At 33.2% G+C, this 24,204-nt stretch overlaps 1 non-coding gene across 1 annotated transcript; it reads right to left on the bottom strand.

The window, feature by feature from the left end:
• Nucleotides 1–5,125: 5,125 nt before the first annotated feature.
• Nucleotides 5,126–5,209, bottom strand: Trnal-cag (transfer RNA leucine (anticodon CAG)). The gene has a single exon. It is a non-coding gene; the product is annotated as a tRNA-Leu (tRNA).
• Between the last annotated feature and the right edge of the window lie 18,995 nt (nt 5,210–24,204).

The following is a 24,204-nucleotide window of genomic DNA, read 5'->3' as shown; positions in this document are numbered from 1 at the left end:
GTTTGGAAACAAAGGATATTGGATTGGATTATTTCCTTGAACTTCTTGTCAACACATGTTGTGCTACTACTCTGATAAGCATCTAAATTCTATCTCGTCGCTATACTACACAGACAGCTTATGTCCTTATGTCGTTTTAAAGATGTCCATATTATTTAATTGTCTATCTTATATGTCTAATTAGTACACCTAACAATGGAAGTAGAACATAGACTAGCATAATTATTAACGAAAAATGCTAAAATTTAGATGGTGGCAGGAAATATTGTCATGGCAAGTTCATAAACAGTACCTAAAACTTGAAAATTGCATAAGATATTGGGAAATATAAAGATAGTATTGTCATTTTATTAAAGTACCAGAAAACTCAACATCTAGAGTTTCATAGACTTTGTAGAAATTTGAAATAAGATTCAAATTTAACGAAAACCAGCTTGATACTCTTCGCCATGTGTTCAAATTAATTTGTCCATTATAATAATAATAATAATAATAATATCTTTATTTTAAGAAGGTGACATATTAAGATCATGTACAAAACTACAGAATCTTATTTTCGATATGGCCCTCTGAAACAGAATGAAAATATGGCAAATAATCATAAGACAAACATGAAGACGATGCTAACAACGATGACGATGATGATGATGATTATAAGTATGCTGTTGATGCTGACGATAATGATGCATATGATGACATGATGATGATGTTGAATCAATATTAGACAGATACTCTCAGTTAAATATAATTATGAATAAAACATCACAATTTGTATAATCACAAGTTTCCTATGAGGTACTGTTTGACCTTTATTTTATACGTATTAAAGTTTTTTGATTCTCGTATTTCCAAAGGTATATTATTCCAAACAATTCTGCTGTAATATGTAAACGATGCTTTCATATAATTAGTACGAGGTCTAGTTTGCAAAACAATATCTTTGTGTGCCATTGATCTTAGCATATATACATTATTGTCTGAAACTGTTACTAATTCTGACATATATGATGGAGCCATGCTATTCAACGTCTTGTAAACTAATACTGCTGCGTGGTATTTACATCTATCCGAGAAGTTTAGCCATTTTAGTTCTTTAAATAGATTTGTTGATGAATCTCGTTTAGATTTACCAAGTATGATTTTTGCAATTCGTTTTTGTAAGTTATTTATTTTATTCACATATGAATTGGTTCCCTTGCCCAGACCAAGCAGCCGTAATCAAAATTTGGCAGAATATATGCATTGTAAAACATTCGTTTTGTATCAGGTGTGAGGAAATATATTATATTTTTTAGAAGTGCAATTTTCTTATTCAGATTTTTACAAACATAATCGATTTGCACATGCCAGTTTAGTGTATTATCTATATACAACCCTAATAACTTTTGCACAACAACATTAACTATTTGAACATCATTAATACAAAGTTCAAGATTCCCAGTGTTTTTTAATGTATTTGCAGACCCTATTAACATGCATTTAGTCTTGGAAGGATGCAATGACATATTATTTAGTTGACACCACTTATTAACATAATTTAAATGATGTTGTAATTTATTTTGAATATCCGTCAACTGATATCCAGATTCATAAAGTGTTGAGTCATCTGCATATAGATCTATATTTAATGTTGGATGCATAACTGCAATATCATTTATGTATAAAATAAAAAGCAAGGGTCCCAGTATGGAACCCTGGGGTACCCCAGATGTAACAGTGAGTTTTTGCGATTTAATTTTGCCAATCTTTACAATTTGGTTTCTATTTTCAAGATATGATTTAAACAAATTCAATGCTATTTCAGAAAAATGATACAGTTTCAATTTATAAAGAAGAATTTCATGATCAACTAAATCGAAAGCTTTTCTCAAATCCAAAAATATCGCACCAACTAGTTTACCACTGTCAACATCTTTAAGCCAAGTATCTATAAGTCTTATTAGAGCAGTGTTACATGAATGGTGTTTTCTAAATCCAGATTGTGTTTTGTGTATGACATCGGTTTTCTCAAAGTACAACTGTACCTGTGTCGCTATATGCCTTTCAAAGATTTTTGATATAGTTGGGAGTATTGAAATGGGGCGGTAATTATTGGGGTCCTCTTTGTTGCCCGACTTGAAAATTGGTATTACTCGTGCTTCTTTCAGTTTATCAGGGAAAACTCCATGCGCTATACTACTGTTGATAATTGATGCTATACAAGGTGTAATAGTATCACCACATTGCTTCAAAATTTTGGGGCCTACTCCATCTATGCCTGTGGCCTTTCCAACATTTAATTTATCAATAATAGTATGGACTTCATAAGGGGTAATATGTTTAATCTCAAACCAATTTGTACCTAGTTTTGTATCTAGAATATGTTTTAAGTTTCTAAAATTTGTATTCAAAAACTTTGTTTTATTTATAATGTTTGAAATGCTTACAAAATGACTGTTTAATTCGTTTACAATATTTGACGGATCTTCAACCGGAAATTCATTAAATGTCATTTTATGAGGTAATGCTGTCACAGTTGATTGATTCAAATGTGAAATATCTTTTAGATTTTTCCATAAATATGTCGGATTTTTATTGTCTTTTATTGCATTGTTGAAAAAATTCTTTTTACTTTTCTTTATCATAGAAGTTACTTTATTTCTAAGTATTTTATACTGGTCTATGTTGCCAGTTTTTCGGCATTTATCCCTGTGATTTATTATAGATATAATTTCCTCAGTAAACCAATCAGGCTGATTCTCGCGTTTCACACGTTTATCTTTGACTGGGGCATGTTTAGATAAAATGCCATTTAGAATTTCATAAAATCTTTTCAGTGCATCATTGGAATTTGACAATGAGTCTATTTCATCCAGTCCTGAAAACATCAATTCTGCCTGAAAAGCTTCTTTTTCAAATTTCTTAAAAGATCTATATTGTATAACTGTATGGCTATTAGGGGCCAATTTTGGTAATTTGTCTGTAATAGAATGTGTGAAACAAACGGGAAAGTGGTCACTTAGTGATAAGTGAGACACACACCATTCAGTTACATGATTACTCATATTCGTATATAAATGATCTATTATAGTAGAGTTATTTTTTGAAATTCTTGTTGGTGATTTGATTAATTGTTCCAAGCCATACTTCGTGGTAAGATCTGCCCATTTAGTGTTGTTATATTTGCCACTTTCCGGCGAATAATTGATATTAAAATCTCCAATTAAATGAAACCCAATATTAGAACTATCAGCTATTTCTAACTGCTTATCATATAAGTCAATCCATTTTTGTTGGGAGTTCGGAGGTCGATAAATGAAATTGATTAAGAACGATTTGCAATATAGACCATTAATTTCAAGCCAAATCGATTCAATGTCATTTACCTCGAGATCTAGACGTCTACGGTACTGTATATTATTGTTCACGTAAACAAGAATACCCCCTCCCTTTTTATGTTCTCGGTCTTTCCTTTCAAACGTGTAATTCTTAACTTGCAGCATATTGTCATTGATATCTGCGTGTAAAAAAGTTTCACATAAACCTAATATATTTGGCGAATACGATTGACAAAGGTGGTATTTAATTTCCTCAAGTTTCGGAAGCAAATGACATACGTTTAAGTGTGCACACCGAACACCCTTCTTATCAAACATGAACACAGTGTCACCTTGAGAAGAGGCTGCTGGAGTATATGTGTTTCCATTTGTTTCCATATTTGTATTAATACACTGCGAATTATGACTACCGCCCAACACACTCGTGCAATTTAGTTGACAGCATTTTGGGCTTATTATGGTGCTTACGTTGTTATCGGTATCGGTAATAATTTTATCAGATTTAATATCGGTTCCTAGCGAGTTGACGTGACCGTATAACGCAACATTATTTTCGATACAATTTGTGCTAGATCTATTCTCATTTTGCCAGACGTCGTATGTTTGCTCAGAATGTATACTTTCGATGTTTTTACACGTTTCAATTTGGTCAACACACATAACTTGCCTAAAAAAACTGCATGAACATATTACCTCATTACATTCCTGGCATATATTAGCTAAATGATGATATCTATTGCAAGAACGAGTTAAATCAATAGAGTGTCTGTCATGCTTATCCTATTGGGAATATTTTTCCATTGACGGTTAAAATCACATACAACAGATTTTAAATATGGGCATCCGTATTACTTGCGAGTTCATATCTTTTGGATAATGGCGGATGTTTCAATTGACCAAGAGAAAGTGAGGCCTTAAGGTGTTCGACGAAACCGGCCAACCAATCTTTAATTTGTAAAATCGTCGAAATTATTAATAGGCACCAACATATTCTGGCAGTAAAAACGATTATATTTACAATATTTGAACAAAGATATGACATAGTTAATGGTGTGGTTATATATCTGTTTAACATAGAACACAAACATTGACATTTTAACGACATACTTTGTTTCGATCCAGTTAACATTTCTGAAACTCTGTATGAGTGCGTTTCAGAGAATTAGGCAGTTAATTTAATGTTGAATCTGTCCTTAACCTAATATCATTACAAATCGTTACTTCCCTTTGGATTAATTTATCCACTGATATTGGATTTGCACATAAGACAATTTTAAGGTAAACTTTTTAAAAATTGTGGTTTATGTTGATAATTTTGAACGAATGATTAATACTTACGTGAAAAACTACTAGTCATTCAGCAAAACTTATTAAGTATTGTGTACGAATATAACAAAAGCACGAACTCTATTCATACTGTTTTAGTTACGTTGTAGATAACAATTTGAACCAGTACAGTGGTCATTATTTTTAATTACTTTATATAGGCTTTACAGTGAAACACTAAACAAACATTGCTGAAGCGAGCTACAATAATCATTATTAAGCCAAAACAAAGCCTTTGTAATCTAATTGTGTTCATTACCCATATGGGATTTAAAAAAAATGACTACTGACCAATCTATTAATAATCACACTCCATGCAGAACAATCTGGCCGGCATCACCGTCAACAAACTTTTGTTGTTTTGCACATTTCTCTAGAAACGAAATGGTGTAATGATTTTAGGTATTTCTAATAGGAGAAACCGTCTAAAATTTAGAATTTTGACCACAATGCGATTATTTTTATTTATGTCAAAAAGTGTGTGTCAGAAGTGGGATTCGAACCCACGCCTGGAGAACCAGACTGCGACCTGAACGCAGCGCCTTAGACCGCTCGGCCATCCTGACTTCATAGCCTTATTAAAAACCGTTACAAGCTATACCCAACAAACCTATGATTATCATTAAAACTAACACACTGACTTCTGTATCAGTAAGTGTAAATAACACATGTCTAAGAATGGCTATTACACAGCCCATATAGTGCAGAGTTATGCATTCTGGCTACAAGTAAACCCATGTAGTGTCCATGTTATAATAAATGGGGTTTCCTTATAAACCAATAAGATGCCGAAAAATTCTTAGTATGTCTACAATACCAAGCTTTTCCGATATCAAATACAACACAAGCCGAGGTAAATATTCAAGCTAAAACTCCACCGAAATTTATTGTGGCTACGAGCATGCCTTTCTAGTACGAAGACCCCATGTAGTACGGTATACATAGAATTTAGGCCATTCGCACGATGTTGTTATTCGTAAACTATGTGTTAGATACGATTTTAACGCATTTAATCTATTAAGTATACGACAATTACACGTTACTAGTATCTCATTCTTTTGCAAAACACAATGTGTCGTTTTACAATCGAAAATCTTACGAATTGGCTGCATTGAATTCAAAAATCAACCAGGCTGCGACCTGAACGCAATGCAGTGCCTTAGACAGCTCGGCTATCCTGACTTATATCCAGGCATATGTTGTTTTTTTCAATTATTGTAAGTTGACCACACCGCTGATTACTTTGCTTTTGTGGATAGTATCACGGACCTTTTTTGTCTTAAAACACATTTCCGGTATCAAAAGACTGTGTCAAAAGTGTACCGTTTCTTTTAAAGGAATAAGAAAGTTGATTTTTAACTATTGATTTAGTAGATAAAAGTCGTTGAAAAAAATGTATGTTTTACATATGGTGGACTAAACTGAGGCTCAGGATTTAACGGCACTTTAGGTTTGGTATAGATATAACGGCAACTATCGAATTGGTGACGCTAATTTATTGTCAGTGTAAATTTTGCGGAGCATCACTGGATTTTTGTTAATTGGCTTTTCCTCGGCGATATATATTACTTTTTGAGATGAAAGTGATTTGTATCTCAAAACCGAATCTTCAAGCGTTTAGCTGAACGCCCTTGACGCGACACTTGAATAATGATTAAATATAACAAATGATATAAAATGCCATATCTGCAAATTTAAAACATGGAGACCGCTGTCCTTCGTTTAAGATAAGATTGAAGCCAAATAAAAAAAAACTAATCAAACTAATCAAAATAAACTAATATGTCTCGCATTACCGTTTATGGTTATTTCCAAAGTATTATAAGAAAATATTTAAAATGTGTTCAATAATATCTTTTCTGCGTAAGGAATAAAAGTACAACTATTATTATTATTATCAATCTAAAAGATCACTGATACTCATAACGGTATAACATTGGCAAAACGTACGAAGTACCTGATACAGTACAAATAACTATGTTCGTATACAAATTGTATTCATCTAATCGGCACCATTCAATTGTATCATGTGATCGTACACTATGATTCCTTATGGGCTCGCCTGTATGTGATTCGTTTTTGTTACGTGATATATCATAACAAGAGGGAACGTCACTCTGGCTGGAATGAAAATATAACATTTAATTATTTTAAAAAATGTGCGGAAACAAATTTATTGTTTCGATGCCAAACACATTTGATAAAAAAATTATTATTGACGATTATTTTATTTCTTTATTCATGAATTCTGTTTTTCTTTGGGACTTCGCTAGTTCCGCTTTAGGGACACTGTACAGACTTAAGAATAAAGCCAAATGAACTGAATTCTTTTAATAAATCATAGTTAAGGACTGAAATAACCATAACTCAACTGCTCCCTTTTTTCGTTGTCAAAAAACAATTCGGAATTACGATTATTTGACTGGAAAAAGTGCCTTGTATTTCTTTCAAACTTCAAATATATTAGTTTTACCGCCAGAAAAGGTATTTATTCGTTACCATTGTGGATTCTATTAAATACAATTAAAAAAACTATTTTAAACATATACTTTGATGAGCGTGGAACTAGTTTATGTAATAGACCTACTGCCCGCCATTCGTACGGAGGCCTCCCACAGGGTCTGTCGTCAACCAAGCAAGCGGGGAAAGAAATTGAGAAAACACGATAAATGCATGAAATATATCAGTGCGTGATTGAATTTAATTTCGCTCGTGGTCATTGAAAATAATATTTTCTATGACCGCTCGTGAAAAAGAATACGATCTAACACTGAATTCAATACATATCCTCTATATATTTTACCGAGTAAGCACGAACAGCTATAGTTCATGAGTTGCCTACCAATAACTATATTTAGTTTTGATGTTCCCGAGGTAAAATGTATTGTTAACGTACACCGTTACAAAAAAACAAAAACGTTCTTGTCATATGCCTTAAAAGAACAAAAAACGACATTTAATGTAAACTACGAGGAAAAAGTGCCAAATTGTATGCGAACGTTACATCATTTCGGAAATCTTTATCAACATCCGGAAAACATATAGCAATACAACCAATTGGGTATTGCGTGCAGTCACACAAGTTCATATACTTTTTAAGGAAGATAGAATAAGCGGCTCGCCTAACATTGCACTGGCCGAGTATTTCTGCGTTTGTTCAAATGACATTTCAACATAATCATTATCGAAAACATTTTTAAGTTGATTTGAAACGTAACATTAATATATTCTTTTTATTTGCTACCAAATTGAAAGGGGTCGTAAAGGATTGATTAAAACGGGAAAGTGTCAGCTGCTAACTTATTTCATCAACATTTTCCGCACGTTATTATATGAGCTTATAACATAAAAGCGAAAGTTCGAAGTAATTTGTTGGTGATTTAATTTTGAAAATTGTATAACTGTGTTACATTAAATAAATGTCAATTGAAGTGTTTCGTTGTTGATTTAAGTGTGCTTATGCAGGTACAGCTCCAAGTTTGGACATTTGAGGAGGTGCAATTTAGAGACGCAACTGTGGATGTGGGCCCCCTTCCACAAAAACCCATAAACTAGGCTCTTCATATTGTCAGGGGTCTTTGGGGTCCAAAAGTATGAAATGAATTTTTGCGTAATTTATCTTTTTCTACCATATTGACTAGCTAAATCATTTGGACGGGTTTTTTGAGTGGGACATAATAACATGCGTTACAACTTTCATTACACAATTTTGTTTACAGTTGTAGGTCTATCTTGGGCGTCCGTTTACATGATTTTCTGTCAGGATTGGTTTTGTTAAACGACCGAGTGCTCGGAAAGCGTCCGTCGATTTTCGTGACAGGTCGGTAAAATTCGGAGAGAAATTGACAAATGAGTTCGCTACCGCCTACTTCTTCAAAAGTTAAATATAAAAGCTAAATTTTAATTGATATGCGGAAAGGAAGCCAATATAAACTGTATATATATGAAAGCCTTTTCTGACAAATGTATGTCGACTTGTTTATTTATTAGCTGTTTTGGGTAATGTTATATTAATATGAAGGTTTTTACATAACTTCACCAAAATTAAAATACATAGCCAATACAACACAATGCTTCTCAAAACTCCGATATTGATGCCAATACAAACCATCGTAGAAAAACTATTTTAAACACCATCATACATCCTAAACTAAAACAATGAAACTGGCAAGACTAAAAATACAGCCATATTACAACACTTACCCTGAACAACTTTGTACATGAAAGGAAATAATTCAAGGGAGATACTTTCTAGGTCACATACATGTACATCTGATTTTCTTTGAGACATAATATAGTGGATGATATTTTTTATCAGGAGATGGGATGTGACCAATTTCCGAAAGGCTAGTTTGGAGGCTAAATCAGTGCTGGTTTACTTTGTTTGCGTGATGACTTGAGTTCTAACATCTTTCTAAGAAATGTCTGTTTGGTTTAAGTCTCCGCCAAGATCACAGATTTCTCTCTTGTTATCGTGTAGTAGCTTCATTAAATTGGATACGGTGTCTTGTGGGTAAAATTCATCACTTTTGGATGGCGGACGGTGGTAAGAGCCTTTTGTCACCTTATTAGTTCATTCTAAATGGCACTGCTGATAGACTCGGTGATTTTAAGACAATAAACAACTCTGATGTTCAGATCTCTCTTCACTGCAAGTAGTTCCCCCATTCAGAGTGTTGAATATTCATGCCTGCGTTCATCAACTCTAAGGTTTTTGTCAAAGACTTATTTCGTAAAGCTATGATTTATATGCCAGGAATTACATACTGTGTCTCTACTCTTCTTCCTAGCCTTCTAAACATTGATGCACAGGAAACGATGTGGTTTACTGTTTATGTTGTAATTTGTTATTCTACTAGGTTGAGGAGAAAAACAGTTTAAGGGCTACAAATAGATCTTAGTATGGCGTTTGACTCGGTGAGGAGTCATCTGTGATTACATCAGAGCTAAACGGTTCAGACAGAGAACTGGAACACGTGCTCTTCGTCATGCAATTCGTGTTCAGTGAAGTGTTGGAGTCTTCAGTCTCTGGTTGAAGTTTCATTACAGCGAGCCACAGGAATTGAAATTCCATGATGATCACTAACGGCGTAGTCGCCAGACTCTGCTCTTTTGATCTCAAGACAGTACATGTGACACCAATGGTTACATAAGTCACAGTTGAGAGCTCGCTGTCCGACAGTCTTGACAGCCCGCTATGCATCGCATGGCTATTTGGGTCAGGTTAAAGCGTCTAGGAATTAGGAACAAATGTCAAAAACGGTTTCCCGTCAAGAACCAGCAGGCTTTGAATTACAATATGATGTTGAAACAAAGAAAATGTCGACATAGAATATTCTAAGGTAAGAACAAACATTTATTTGTCAAAAGCCGCCAAAATATCAACGTTCTCCAGTGTGTGCACAGACGAACATTGGATATGTCGATTTGTTTTGTCGAAAAAACTAGTTAAGCATACCATGTGGAGTTTACTGCAAATGAGCAAATGTAATAGTTCAGCCATTATCCAACAGATATGACCTCGGAGATAATATGGGCCTTTAAAAATAGTCCAACATGGCGGCGCACGTATTGAAAAGGTGTTGTATGTGTTTGCAACCGTCAAAGGACATATTTAATGTTTAAGGTAGGAGAAAAAGTGATATTATACCAATCCTGGGAGATCTTTTATCTCTTTTTTTTCTAAAACTGTTATTAAGACACGAATCAAAATCATTCATTTCTGTTCATTGTTTACGTAATCGAATATGTCTAGCTAGCGTAATGATAAGTGGGTTAATCGCCTCATCAAGTTTTCGTTTATCATAGAGCCTATTCACGAAGTATATCCCGAAACTTGCTGGAGATCACTGAGTTGTTAAGATTGGCAAATGAGGTTTTCGTTAATTTAGAAAGCGGATAACGCTGATCTTATTTTTTTTAAAGTAATCGGGTTTCTCATGTCTTTAAAGTTTTATCTTAATCAGATTTTATATAATGTAAATTCAAACAAGCAAATCAAAGCCAAGTAGTTTATTGTTGTCGTTGTTGTCGTTTTTGTTGTTTAATGTTGACATATTGTCACTCCGTTACTCTATTTTTGCAAAACCCGTTACGCATGTTAGCATAACACATCATTTAGGCCTTTTAATTGTCCGTTTTGAATTAATAAATTTATGAATAAACAAATTGATTGGAACACCTTCCACATATCATTTCTGACAAAAATGTATGCAGTATATGTAGAACAATTTGCAGGATATTTTACATGTAATCACTGGCCTTTATATTAATAATATTACTGGCAATACAAAATATACACAGTCGGTTAGTAGGGCTGTTCGAATTAAAGAACCACCATTCTGGGTTAGCTTTACTCAACATTAAACATGGACATATCATTTGAGCCGCATCGAGCGAATTTGGGCCTTCGGGCACAAATATCACAAATGAAATAATCATTAATAAAAATGCCAAAAATACTGATTTTTTCTATGTGTATCAACTTCTTACAAACTTCTTTCTTTTAAAGGTTGTCATTAGTGCATCATTTTCTCGACGATTTATGACTATTGGTTTACTCATGTGTCCATAGCAACCAAAGAGTTCGTCCCGACTTATTTTGACTACATTCATAGTCTGTGTTTACATTGGCACAAGGTATTAAAAATTCAAAAATGAATCATTTTTTTCTAAATGTATGTATCTTAAAGATTATGTGTAAAGAAAATAATTTAAATTATTATATGCCTATCAAATTCCTTTACCATATCCAACAGTGAAAATACAGCACGCCGTATTGAAAATTCCGTATCATGATACTGTCGTTTTCTGATTCCGTATCATGCGAGTACCGTGTGTAATCTCGGAACTACATCCGCGTTGCTGAAAATAGCGTGACAAAAAAAGCTGGTTAAACCTGTCAACTTTTAAATTTACTAACTTTACTTACGCTCCAGAAGCATGTTATATTTTCAGGAACATGGTTCTCATGTTCTTCAAAGAACCACGAGGATAAGCACGAAGAAGAGAACACTTTCAATCTATCTAGACAACTACTTCACACATGCTTCAGTGCTTCAGTTGTTTGCCATTTCAAACTTCATAATTTGTTGCATTATCCATGTTTATTATCATAAATATGAGCAGCTCGCCAATACAAATAAGAAGGCGAATTCGCGACATCGATAGAAATACTGATTGACTCATGAACTTCCCTCACTTCTGCATATTATGATCGTCAAAAAATCCCACGAGTATTTGCCTTGTTTAAAATGGCCGCGTTACGTCTACAGGAAATGACGATTAGTGTATACTCGTAAAATAAGTACCACTTTTTTGTTATTGTTTTTTTTTTTTTTTTTGTACTGTGACATTTAATAATTCTTTTTGTATTAGCAATTTGTTAACTTTGCCTAAACATAAGATATGTTGTTCTTATTTTGTTCAATAAAGTGAATTCTGTAACTTCTGACTCCGTTTCGCTGTAGTAGCCTCCCTTGACTTACACTACACAAAACTACGTAACACATTCTAATTCATACGCGCATTTGTCAAATTGAAACCGAAAAATAAAAAGGAATAATTGAATCGGCAGATATATAATAAATGGAATATTACGATAAAACGCTTTTCTGGTGTCCTATTCATAAGCTAGTTGTAATATTGATACGTTAATTTTGCACGTCATGTGAAGAATGTTTTTGCGTTACGACGTGAATGTGAATGACGTCAAATTTCGTATTCAAAATGCGCAATATATGGTCTCACGTATCTAACGTTTCATCAATTGCAAAAACCGTTGTAAGAATTGTACGCATAATTTCATGACTATTGTTTTTGCATTATATATATCTCGAGTAAGGTGTTAAATACATGTGTGACTGTCCTTCTTACTCAGTTAATACATTTTAATGATACGATTTGTTAACCTTTAGGTACAAATTGATGTATTGTTCGGCATTGATGTTATAATTAATGTATTATATTCATGTTTCTTTATGTTTTCGTAAAACATTTTAATACGTACCCTTTTGAAATAACATAAATGTATGCTTACGTTTTCATTTTAAGCATTTATATGTGTGTGTGCGTGTGTATGTTCTTTCAGAAGGCCACATTGTAAATAAGTCGTGTAATATGTTTGTTTATAATATGATGCCTATGTCTTAATGTGTTACCTTCTTTAAATAAAGTTATTATTATTATTATCATTATCATTATTATAATTATTATTATTATTATTATTATTATTATTATTATTATTATTATTATTATTATTATTATTATTATTATTATAATAATTATTATTATTATTATTATTATTATTATTATTATTATTATTATTATTATTATTATTATTATTATTACGCAATTTAAGGGGTATCATTATGACATTTTCAGAATTACTCCCTGAAATGTCATTTAATTTAAATAACTTAAAACATTATAATAGCAAATAAATGCCCGAAGCTCAAATTCGCGCGATGCGGCTCATTTTGCTATTACTCACATAATGAATTATAATGTTTCATGAATGATAAAAAATAGTTCAAGTGTTCGATTTGTGCTGCGTTTTATGACCATACACATTACAACTTATGTCCCAAATTACATTTGCCTTAAAAATTATCTGTGTTCTGTGCCAATATGACACCACAACCGACAAGTGTTGTTTATTTTGAGTCAGACACGATTTCAGTAATAGAACACTTCGAAAGTGTTGCCAAACCTTAGTTCATGTTGTTTGCTACTAATGTATTTGAATCGCTAGTACTTATTTTAATCTGTACTGTATGTTACATGTATGTTCGTAGTGCAGCCCAATTAACATGAGTAAGTACCACGCTGGGAATATAAACGTATAATTAACAGGTTTGCTATTTAAATATCTGTGGTTTATGATGAGGTAATTATCTGCTTCCTTTCCAAGGTATCTTTGATTAATAGCTGTTGTAGGAGTAACCGCAGTGTTTGATATATTGCATGTGCATTTTTTAAAACACATCCGCAAACGCTTTATTAGGAAAAAAATGTTATAGCTGTCATGGAATAATGGAAACAATCTCTTGCAAGTACAATTCATTTCATTCGGCATTTCATTCTAAAATACTTGTCCTGCTTAAATTAACAAGGTTCTGGTAAATTCACAATGCGTCCTTTCATTAGCAATCTGCGCGAATTTATTTTAGAAATAACGAGAAATAACGAGAAAAGGCGTTAACTTTCATATACTAGGTCATTATCAATGGGTGAAAATCAGTCAGCACAATGTTGCTAGTCACTCAATTCCTCTAAGTGGATAACTCATCCAGCCGACTCCCCCGCACATTCAAAGCTTGATCCAATTTTAACTGTCTGAGGACTGAACATTATTTAAAGATGGATCGGGTTTTTTCCGAGTTAATTATTTTGTGACACGGAGTTATTGCATCTGATTTTTTTTACTTTAGAAGTAATATATATATATACTTAAATATATTTTGCACTTGTCCGACACTATTGAAGCAGATGCAAACGTTTGAACGTTGCAAAATTATATTATTAAATACTTTTTTAAGTTTCCGTAGATTACTTTTGCGTACTAAAAGTAATTTTCCGAAACAGCAACAACAAAAATGTTTAAATCAAAGTAAAATCTGAAGCCATTTGCACCATAACGGTAAGCAAATAATTAAAAACCCGAAGTTACATGGGTTTGATCAGCCAATTATGATGGTGTCAAATGGATCAGAAACATAAGCTTGGAACACTTTTACATCCGTATATAATAGTGAGTCACTTACTTAGGACTTTGAATATCATTATGTCTTTAAAGAACTGTTGCACATTAATTAAGTTCAATATTGTAGGAAGAAAGAGTTGTCGTTCATCCATTGTGTCTATAAACATACAACAACCTGAAGCATAGAGATTTGAACTTTTGACATCGATTGAGACATTTTAATTAGTAATATAATGCATAAAGACAATCACTCGCCCAAATGTGTACATTAATCCTCGTTAACCTATTTTAAGGTTTTCCTTTTTTGCATTTTTTACCTCTTCTTGGCTGTTGTCAAAGTGCTAGACACACGCATACAGTTATAATATGCTGAGAGCCCTCTTCTTGCGTGATAAATTTATCTGTAATTCCTACAACATAAACTAGTAATGACAACTTGAAGTCTTTGAACTTGACCTGAACCCGTAATTCGAAATGTCACCAATAACATTCCAGTGACATATCATAATGATTCCAATCGACGATAATTAGAATGGACATGTCTTTCTAAAAGGTTTCTCCTGACTTTTTAAGATTCATTAATGAATGTCATATATATCATTGCAGTATACAGATACTAGGCATTCTTTTATCTTGATGATAATAAAAGAAAGACAGCGGTCAACTTACAACTAACATAAGTATTGCTTTAACTATGTAAAATAATTGAACACTATGTTGTTTAGCATGCTCATACTTTACATGGTAGTTCATCATTATTAGAATTGCCTGAAATGATCATTCTGTGCCAATGTGAAAATAATACCGTCTTGTTGTTTATCTTGAGCCATACACGCATTCAGAAAAAGGTGTTTCCAAAACCGCGTCCGATTCGTTTGAAGTCAGTAAATTTGAATTGCTGGTCCATATGTTACATTTAGAGTGCGATGAAAAATAATTCACCACAAAAATCTTAAAATAGAAAATGCTCCACGCATCGGGTTATTCCCCTTTAAAGTACAGTAATAACTGCCATCGCACAGATCTTGTGTGATGATGATCGTAATCAGGTGACGAAATTGAAAAAGTTAATAGTTTCAATTTTTTACCTTGTAAAACGACGTAATTTCATAGAACTTCTATAAATTTGGCATAAATACGTGTACTAAAAACATTCAGTTTTTTTGTATGTGGAGGCGGAGATCTCTTGCTCGTCAAGGGATATCACTGTGTATGAAAATAACAATAACAGCCAATATATTTTTAAAACCGCTTGTTGATAGTCATGATAATGATTCATCAGGCTGTTTAATGGTTTAATATTACCATTTAACGGGCGATTCCTATCTTTGAGACATACTAAGGTTTAACACGACCTTCTGGATGGTTGATTAATCAACGAATTAAAAATAAATTACGTATAACTTTATGTTTTTTTCGGTCAAAAGGACTGTTTACGGGTCCGGTATAATATTGCATCATTAAATCCTGACTATCAGTCTTTGCTTTGTCACTTTAGTCGATAAGGTAGCATTAATGTCATTATTACAGATATCATCTGTGATTATCATGTAATGATCGCTAATTATAGTAGTACAATTTTGAGTCAAACTTTTAAACAATGGTGAATATATTCGATATAAAAACGATATTCAAACTAATCAATTGGAAGATTTTTATAAGAATGGGTGCGAACTTTGGTAATGTGAAGAGATCAATAATGAGGTGAAAGGTGCAGCAAGACTTTGTCAGTAAGACAAACATAGTTTGGTCTACACAGTTATCTGTCCGTCTCATGTCTAGTGGCGACGGTCGGATATCTGTCTCAATGGTATATACGATCTTTAGCATTTTTCTGTCATTTACTTTAATATTTTACAGTGAGTACCAGTTGAATGATTTGAAAAAAAGCAGCACTAAAGAAGAAATATGTTCTTAAAGTTTGTTTAAGCTATAAATCACTGGATTAAAGCGATTATTCATTTCTTTTACTTTTTTTCTATGACTCATGCTTACCTTTGCGGTGAATACTGTATTGAGACTATTGGTTAAACACTCAAAGTGCATGAAACAATTGCTTTATAGTGGTAGTGAACGGGTTTTAGCAGGTCTAATGTCTAAGAACTCATTGTATTTCTGCGTCTCAGCACTCCTTTTATTTGTTGTTCTCACCACGCCTTGAATTGTTTGGTTTCAGCACTCCTACCATTTGTGGTTCTCTCCACGCCTGTCTGGGTCTCAGCACACCTTGAATTTCTAGGTCTCATCACTCCTTGTATTTCTAGGCATCAGCACTCCTTGTATGTGTCGGTCTAAGCACTCCGTGTATTTCTAAAACTCAGAACCATTTGTATTCTGGGTAACAGCATTCCTTGTGTTTCTAGGAGTCAACCCTTCATATATTTCTGTGCTGAGATATCAGCACTCCTTGTATTTCTAGGTCTCAGCACTCCTTGTATTTCTGGGTCACATCATACCTTGTATTTATAGACCTCGGCACTTCTTGTATTTTTTTCTTGGTCTTAGCACTCCTTGTTTCTTTTTGGACTTGGCACAATTTTCGTTTCTTGGTCTCAGCACATCTGGTATTTCTGAGTCTAAGCACATGTTGTGTTTCTGGGTCTTAACACGCCGACATTTAAGCTCTCCTTAGTGTGCGTTTCTGAGTCTTTGCACACCTTGTTTTTCGGGGTCTCAGCACAGTTAGTATTTCGTGTTTCAGCAAACCATGTGTTTTGGAGTCTTAGCACGACTTCTGTTTTTGGGTCTCAGCACAACCTAAAATTAAATATGATGTATACTTATATCTTTAAACGCGAATGAAAACATTCCAAGAAAGTAAACCATTAATGGTTAGATACATGTTCTCCTTAGAAGAAGTGCTGAATGTGCATGTTTTACTTTATGTTCTGAAGGGTAGGGGTGTCTTAAGACCAAGAGAGAAATTGACTTTTATTGTCCCTATTCAACCATTAAACAACATAACGTCAAATCGTATGTCTCAATTCGCTTCAATTATTAATAACTAAACAATATGAGCCGTCCACCGGCTCAACAACTCCCTCGCATTTTAATTATTTCCCCGGGTATTACAATATAACAGCGGGCTGCGCTTCTGTTTTGTTCTTTAAATTGGAAACGGTTGTCAGTACGAATACCTATTCCTTGTATATTCTGTTGAAATAAGTGAGGGGGAGTCGGGGAATTATTGTATCAGATTTTCAAAATACATTTAAGTTCCACTTGCTGAAAGGTCTACATTTATAATTAAACGTTGTCAGTCGGAAGTCTGTCAATTAGTTGCTATAGTAAGTGATAGTTCTTCGGGAAATAGGGTGCTCTTGCCGTAAGGCGCAATAATGTCATCTAGATTACTGAAACAACCTAATGTAGTATCGCACATATCAAAATCACTGACAATGGTCTATTTCCCAATAACAAAGAGTGCGTTGTATGGTTATTTGTTCAAATATCAACAGACGGGTCTTGCACGAAATGTTTGAATTAACATCTTAAGGCATGATATAAAATAAAGGGTTTTCATTTAACTTAAATATACCATGAAGTTTAAAATCAACTCACACAATGGGTGCCGCTATTTCATTTAAGCAACATGTAACTTTGATGTAATATTTCTTGCATAATAATAATACAATGCAAATTGAAGGGACAAGAAAAGTAATGAAATATTCAAATATTTACCTTGTTTGTATCAGGAGAGCATTTTATTTAGAATGCCAATGCTTGAAGCAGAGGTAAGAATTACACGGACTCTATCTTTATAGAATCAATGATCTAGGACACAAAATGTATTTCGAACCTAATTGGATTTTTAAGAAATATTTTGCCGTATGTATTCAATTCAATTAAATACATTAGATAACAAAATTTATACTTTAAATAAAGCCTTATGTAATTGTCCCTTCATTTATTTTTATGAGTGTTTATCTTTCCATGGTTCATATATTTTATAAATCCTGATAAGTCAATCGAGGAAGCTTTTGATATTTATTTATACAGTCTGTTATGTGTCAATTTTTGGTGAGGATAATTAGTGTTTACAAGTGTGTCAAACATATTATGAGAAACTTTTATGTTTTCATGCGTATCTTAAATTGAATGTTTTCAATTGCATTTAAATTGGTGGGTGGGTTTTATTTCATTCAACATTTTTCAATAATTTCACAAGATAAAACACAAAGAATATGACAATAGACAGAGGTGTTATTCAGTAATTATTTTTGTCCTCAATCATCTTCTCATAAAGTAAAGACTCTTTGTTACAATTTCTGTTGAAATATAGTTTCACACTGTGAAACGTCCTGTCTTCGAACTTCGGTTATTAAAACATAATTAAGTTTTCGCTTTTGAAATGTTTTAATGAGCGTTTAAATTAATTTGCCTAAACTATGACACAATATATTTATGAACTTTACAACGACAAAAGGATGCCTTTTTCAACTAAGATTGAATTGAAAACACAATAGTTTTATATTTAGCTTTATGATTGCAGTTAAAATAATGAAGGATACAGTTTCTCATTTTATTTTGTTATATTTGTGTAGTCGACTTTTTTAGATTTTTGAGATGTAAATATAAAGTTAGAATAAGTAACTTTTTTGTTTAATATAAAAACATACATTCTTTAGCAATTAAATGTATTTTTCCTATGTCGTAGTGGAGCGCAAATTTCACTAGCACCGCCAAACGATGAGAGATTCTGCTTTGTTTAGCTCACCGAAATGCTCCCTATATGAAACTGCTTCGGGTTCAATTTTAAACTGAAACTGTGATTTTTCTGCCTTTCGTGCCCTTTTAACAGGCGTCGTCACATATTTTATCCATTTAAATTTGTATGATAACATACTTTTCGCGTGATTTTCTGCGTTTAATACTATTTGGCGGAGAGAGCCTTCGGAAGCACAAACTTGTCCTTATCCAGTTCGACTGAGACTATTCCAATCGGAACACATGGGCAAATTTCCAACAGATATGATGTTGATGCAGATGACCGAGTTGTTACGATCGAGACTAGTCATTGTCATCAATGGTTCGTAAAGTAATATTAGATTCGAGGTTCTCCGTGTCAGAAAAGTCGTTTGGAAACAACGGATAATTGTTTGGATTATTTCCTTGAACTTCTTGTCAAAACATTTTGTGCTACTACCCTGATTAGATTTAAAGTCTTTCTCGTCGTTATACATAACATAACATATACTACACAGACAGTTTATGGCCTTAATTCGTACAAATGATGTTTATAGTATTAAATTGTCTATCTAATATTTCTCATTAGTATCAGTACAATGGAAGTAGAACATAGACTACTATAATTTTTAACAAAAAATGCTAAAATTTAGTTGGTGCTAGGAAATAATGCCATGAGAAGGTCATAAACAATATTAAAGACCTGCACAAATTGCATTAGATAATGGGAAATATAATATTATAGTATTGTAATTATATTAAAGTACCGGAAAACACAACATCTAGAGTTTGATAGACTGGAAAAAACTTGTTTGCAACAAGAAAAATAAATAATGTTACTCTAAATAACAAAAGGAGACTTCACTAACTTTGTGAGCAGCATCATTTCTATTAATTTAATGAAACCAATACCATGTATTTGACAGTAGCACCGCAAAGCGAACACAAACTTTCGTCTTTTAAAAAAAAGGCCATAACTAAATAATCTTTAACAAATGGCTTTGAATATTTAAAAGTGATTTTGAGTTATAGCAAATGTTAACGTATTTCACGACGCCGACCACGTTCCCGACACATATCGAAACAACTCGGCCATCTCCGGCAATATCTCGGGATAGATCTCGTTAACAGGCTTTACGATATACGAAACTGTGATGAGGTCTCCGGCGATAAACTGACATACGCTAAGCAGACCCATTCGATAACGTAAATAATCTACTGAAATGAATGGTTTTGATGCATGTCTTAATAACGCTCATTAGAAATTTGAAATAAGATTCAAATTGAAAGAAAAACAGATTGATACTCTTCGCCATGTGTTCAAATTAACTTGTTCCTTGAAGGTTGAAAACACATACTACACGTTTTCAATATGGGCACCCGTATTACTTCCGAGTTCATATGTTTTGGATAATGGCACACTGTTCCGATTGAACAGCATATGTGAGGCCTATAGTTGTAATTTACGATGCAACCGGGCAATCAATCGTTATTGAAACTAATTAAATAAGTAAAATCGCCGAAATGTATGGACCTAAACTGTTCTGGCAGTGAAAACGATTATATTTACCTTTTTTGAACAAAGATATGTCACAGTTAATGGCGTAGTAATATATTTGTTTAACACTGAACACAAATATTAACATTTCAACATTCAACGACACATTCAGTTTCGATTCAGTTAACATTTCTGAAAGTTCTTTGGAGAATGCATAAGTGCATTTCAGAGAATAAGGCAGTTGATTTATGGTTGTATCTGTCCTTAACCTACTATCATTTCGAAAAGTTACTTCCCTTTGAATAAAATTATCCACCGAGAACGGATTTGCACATGCGACAATTTTAAGGTAAACCTTTTAACAATTGGGGTTTATGCTGATAATTTTCAACGAATTATTTATACTTATGTGAAAAACTACTAGTCATTCAGTCAAAATTTGCAAGTATTGCGTACGAATATAACAAAAACACGAAAACTATTCAAACTGGTTTAGCTCCGTTGAAGATAGCATTTTGAACCAGTACAGTGGTCATTATTTTTATTTGCTTAAATGGGCTTTAAAGTGAGAAACTAAACAAACAATGCTGAATCAAGCTACTATAATCATTATTCATCAAAAACTAAGTGCAAACTAAAAAAAACAAACAAATAAATACATATAGTTAGCCATCTTTAGGCTTATATATTTTTTGGTTATTTTCAAAAGTATGTACATTGTTACTATCATGGATGCATATATAAAACCTGCGTAGTTCAAGAGAAAAAACGGAATCCATGATTACTTAAGCAATAAGGTAGGCTAATGTTACAGTGTTGTTGTTTTTATCAATTGAACATGCTTAAGCAATAAGGTAGGCTAATGTTACAGTGTTGTTGTTTTTATCAATTGAACATGCTTCAGCAATAAGGTAGACTAATGTTACAGTGTTGTTGTTTTTATCAATTGAACATGCTTCTGCAATAAGGTAGTCTAATGTTACAGTGTTTTTTTTTATCAATTGAACATGCTTCTGCAATAAGGTAGGCTAATGTTACAGTGTTGTTGTTTTTGTATCAATTGAACATGCTTCTGCAATAAGGTAGGCTAATGTTACAGTGTTTTTTTATCAATTGAACATATATTTATCATTGAAAGGCTCTAAATTGTTTCCGCACATAAAGCTCAATTTAATCAGTTGTAACTGGGATGTTCACCACAAATTTGAAAACAGAAGGTAGTTAAATATATTTGAGCGTTATCATTTCACGCGAGCCGGAGCAAAATGAGCAAGTTATCAGTCATGTGGACACTTTGTTATAAGGCATCTTCGTTAGTAAGAAACATTCAAGGTGTTATGTTCCTTTATTCGTGAATATAAACAAAACACATACACTGTCTAGCCAAAGCTGACAGTGTTGCTTTAATGAGATGGGGATCAAAGGCCAAAGTCTTATCAAACAAGAAACAACAGACACAATAGACAACATAATTACAGTCGAATTAAAACAAGACTCAAGATTTCATTTTGGTCGTACCATTGCATCAACAACAGAAGGAAGTACCTCCAAACGAACTTACATTACTTTTGAAACAATTTTAAAAGGGGTCTAAAATTCTACACCCTGCCTTGGGAATGAGTCCCTCCTACATGAAACAAATCCCGGGCTATGTTTCGGGATTGACAACAGTTAGCTGTTATACCTCTGACCTCTGGAATTAAACCAGAAAAGGTTGGGGAGGGTGTGGGGGGGGGGGGGGTCAACACAATTCACACATTATAAACTTTGCAATACAAATTGCAAAACAAATTAATTCTACCTTCAGAAAATATAAACTGTTTTCTGTTTTTTATATTAATAAACCTCAATAGACTAAAATTGTCTTGTTTTTAAGGAAATAGTTAAATATTGTAAGAACCTTTTACTAGTAAATGTCAAGGATACACGTATTATTTCATAAATGATGAACACAATAAGTGTGTATAGACTTACAAACCAGACAGCACAATTAAGCTTAATTTGAAGTCTTTAAGCAAACTAAAACGACATAGAATATGATATTACAACTGCTTTAGGTAGACATCGGCGATGAGGTTTTATTTTCCTATTTTTTTATCTGAAAATTTAAGAAGTGCTTGTAACAGAAAATTTGCCTTTATATTGGTAATAACACAGTATTTAAATTTTTGATAATTTATTTTGATTAATTTAGAGGTTTTATACTAATATGTTAATTCTTTGGTCATTGCAAACGACTGCATGACATTTTAATATACGTAAACATGGGTGATGTTTTATATTTCTATTCAACCATGTTTCATTCTTAAACTATTTAATTCTAACTAATGGCATAACCATAGCGTAACAAGTCATTTTAACATTATTTTACAGTGTATTATACTTATTAGGAAAAAATATTATAATTTAATTCCAAGTCTTTATCCGCGAGTAATGCGAAAGTATATTACTTTTGCTATATTTTTTCCTCGGCATTAAAATAATTATTTGCATTTCTAATAAGAAGAATCATTAAAGAGTTAGGCAAAACATGATTTGATGCTTCTCTATAAACAAAATGGTGTAATGAGTTCGGATATTTCTAACAGAAAAAAAAACATATAAGCGTTGAGGTTAAAACCTTTTGTGATATTGTTTGTCCAAACAAAAGTATGTGTCAGAAGAGGGATTCGAACCCACGCCTGGAGAACCAGATTAGCGACCTGAACGCAGCGCCTTAGACCGCTTGGCCATCCTGACTTGATATCCATTCTTAAAACCATAAAAAGCGTAACCCAACAAACCTATAAATATCATTTAACTAACACATTGTGTTAATAACACATGTCTGCTATTATAAAGCCTATTAAGTGGGGAATTATATATTCGGGCTACGAGAAACCCATTCATCGTCCATGCTATCACGAATAGGGTATTTTAAAGTCAATAAAGTGCCAAATAATTCAAAGAATGTCTTCAATATCAAACCTTTTCGGTACCAAATAAATCACAAGCTAAGGGTTATATTCAAGCCTACCCAGAGTCCATCGAACCTTATTGTGGTTTCAAGCATGCCTTTCTAGTACGAAGACCCCATGTAGTATTGTATACATAGAATTTAGCCCAGTCGCACAATGTTAGTATTTGTAAACTATAAATTAAGATACGAGTTTTTTTTTATTTAACGCATTTAATTTATTATGCATACGACAATTAAACGTTACTATTATATCATGATTTTGATAAGATAATGTGCCGTTACCAATCGAAAATCTATCCAATTGGCTGCCTTCAATTCAACAACCAAGTTACGCTTTTTGAAGACAGTGCATTACTGTACTACAGTATTAACAGTAAATTGCATATCAAAATGCAGTCAAAACTTCTGTCAGAATTGGGATTCCAACCCACGTCTAAAGAATCAGACTGCGACTTGGACGCAGCGCATTAGACCTCTGAGCTAAGAGCCATCCTGACTTATATCCAGGCATATATTTTGTTTAGCTCACCTTAGCCGTAGGCTGAGGGTGAGCTATTAGGATCGATAAATGTCCGTCGTCCGTCGTATGTCGTCTGCCGTCCGTCGTCCGTCCACACTTAGTTTGTTAACTAGTGGTCACATTTTTGCTTCAATTGTCACGAAACTTTGTAAGGATATTTGTCCCAGTAATTATTCGGACGAGTTCGAATATGGG

Source organism: Mya arenaria, chromosome 11 (assembly GCF_026914265.1).
Source record: "Mya arenaria isolate MELC-2E11 chromosome 11, ASM2691426v1".
NCBI lineage: Eukaryota > Metazoa > Mollusca > Bivalvia > Myida > Myidae > Mya > Mya arenaria.
The sequence above is the reverse complement of the archived record's forward strand: the minus strand, read 5'-3'. Positions and strand labels throughout refer to the sequence as shown.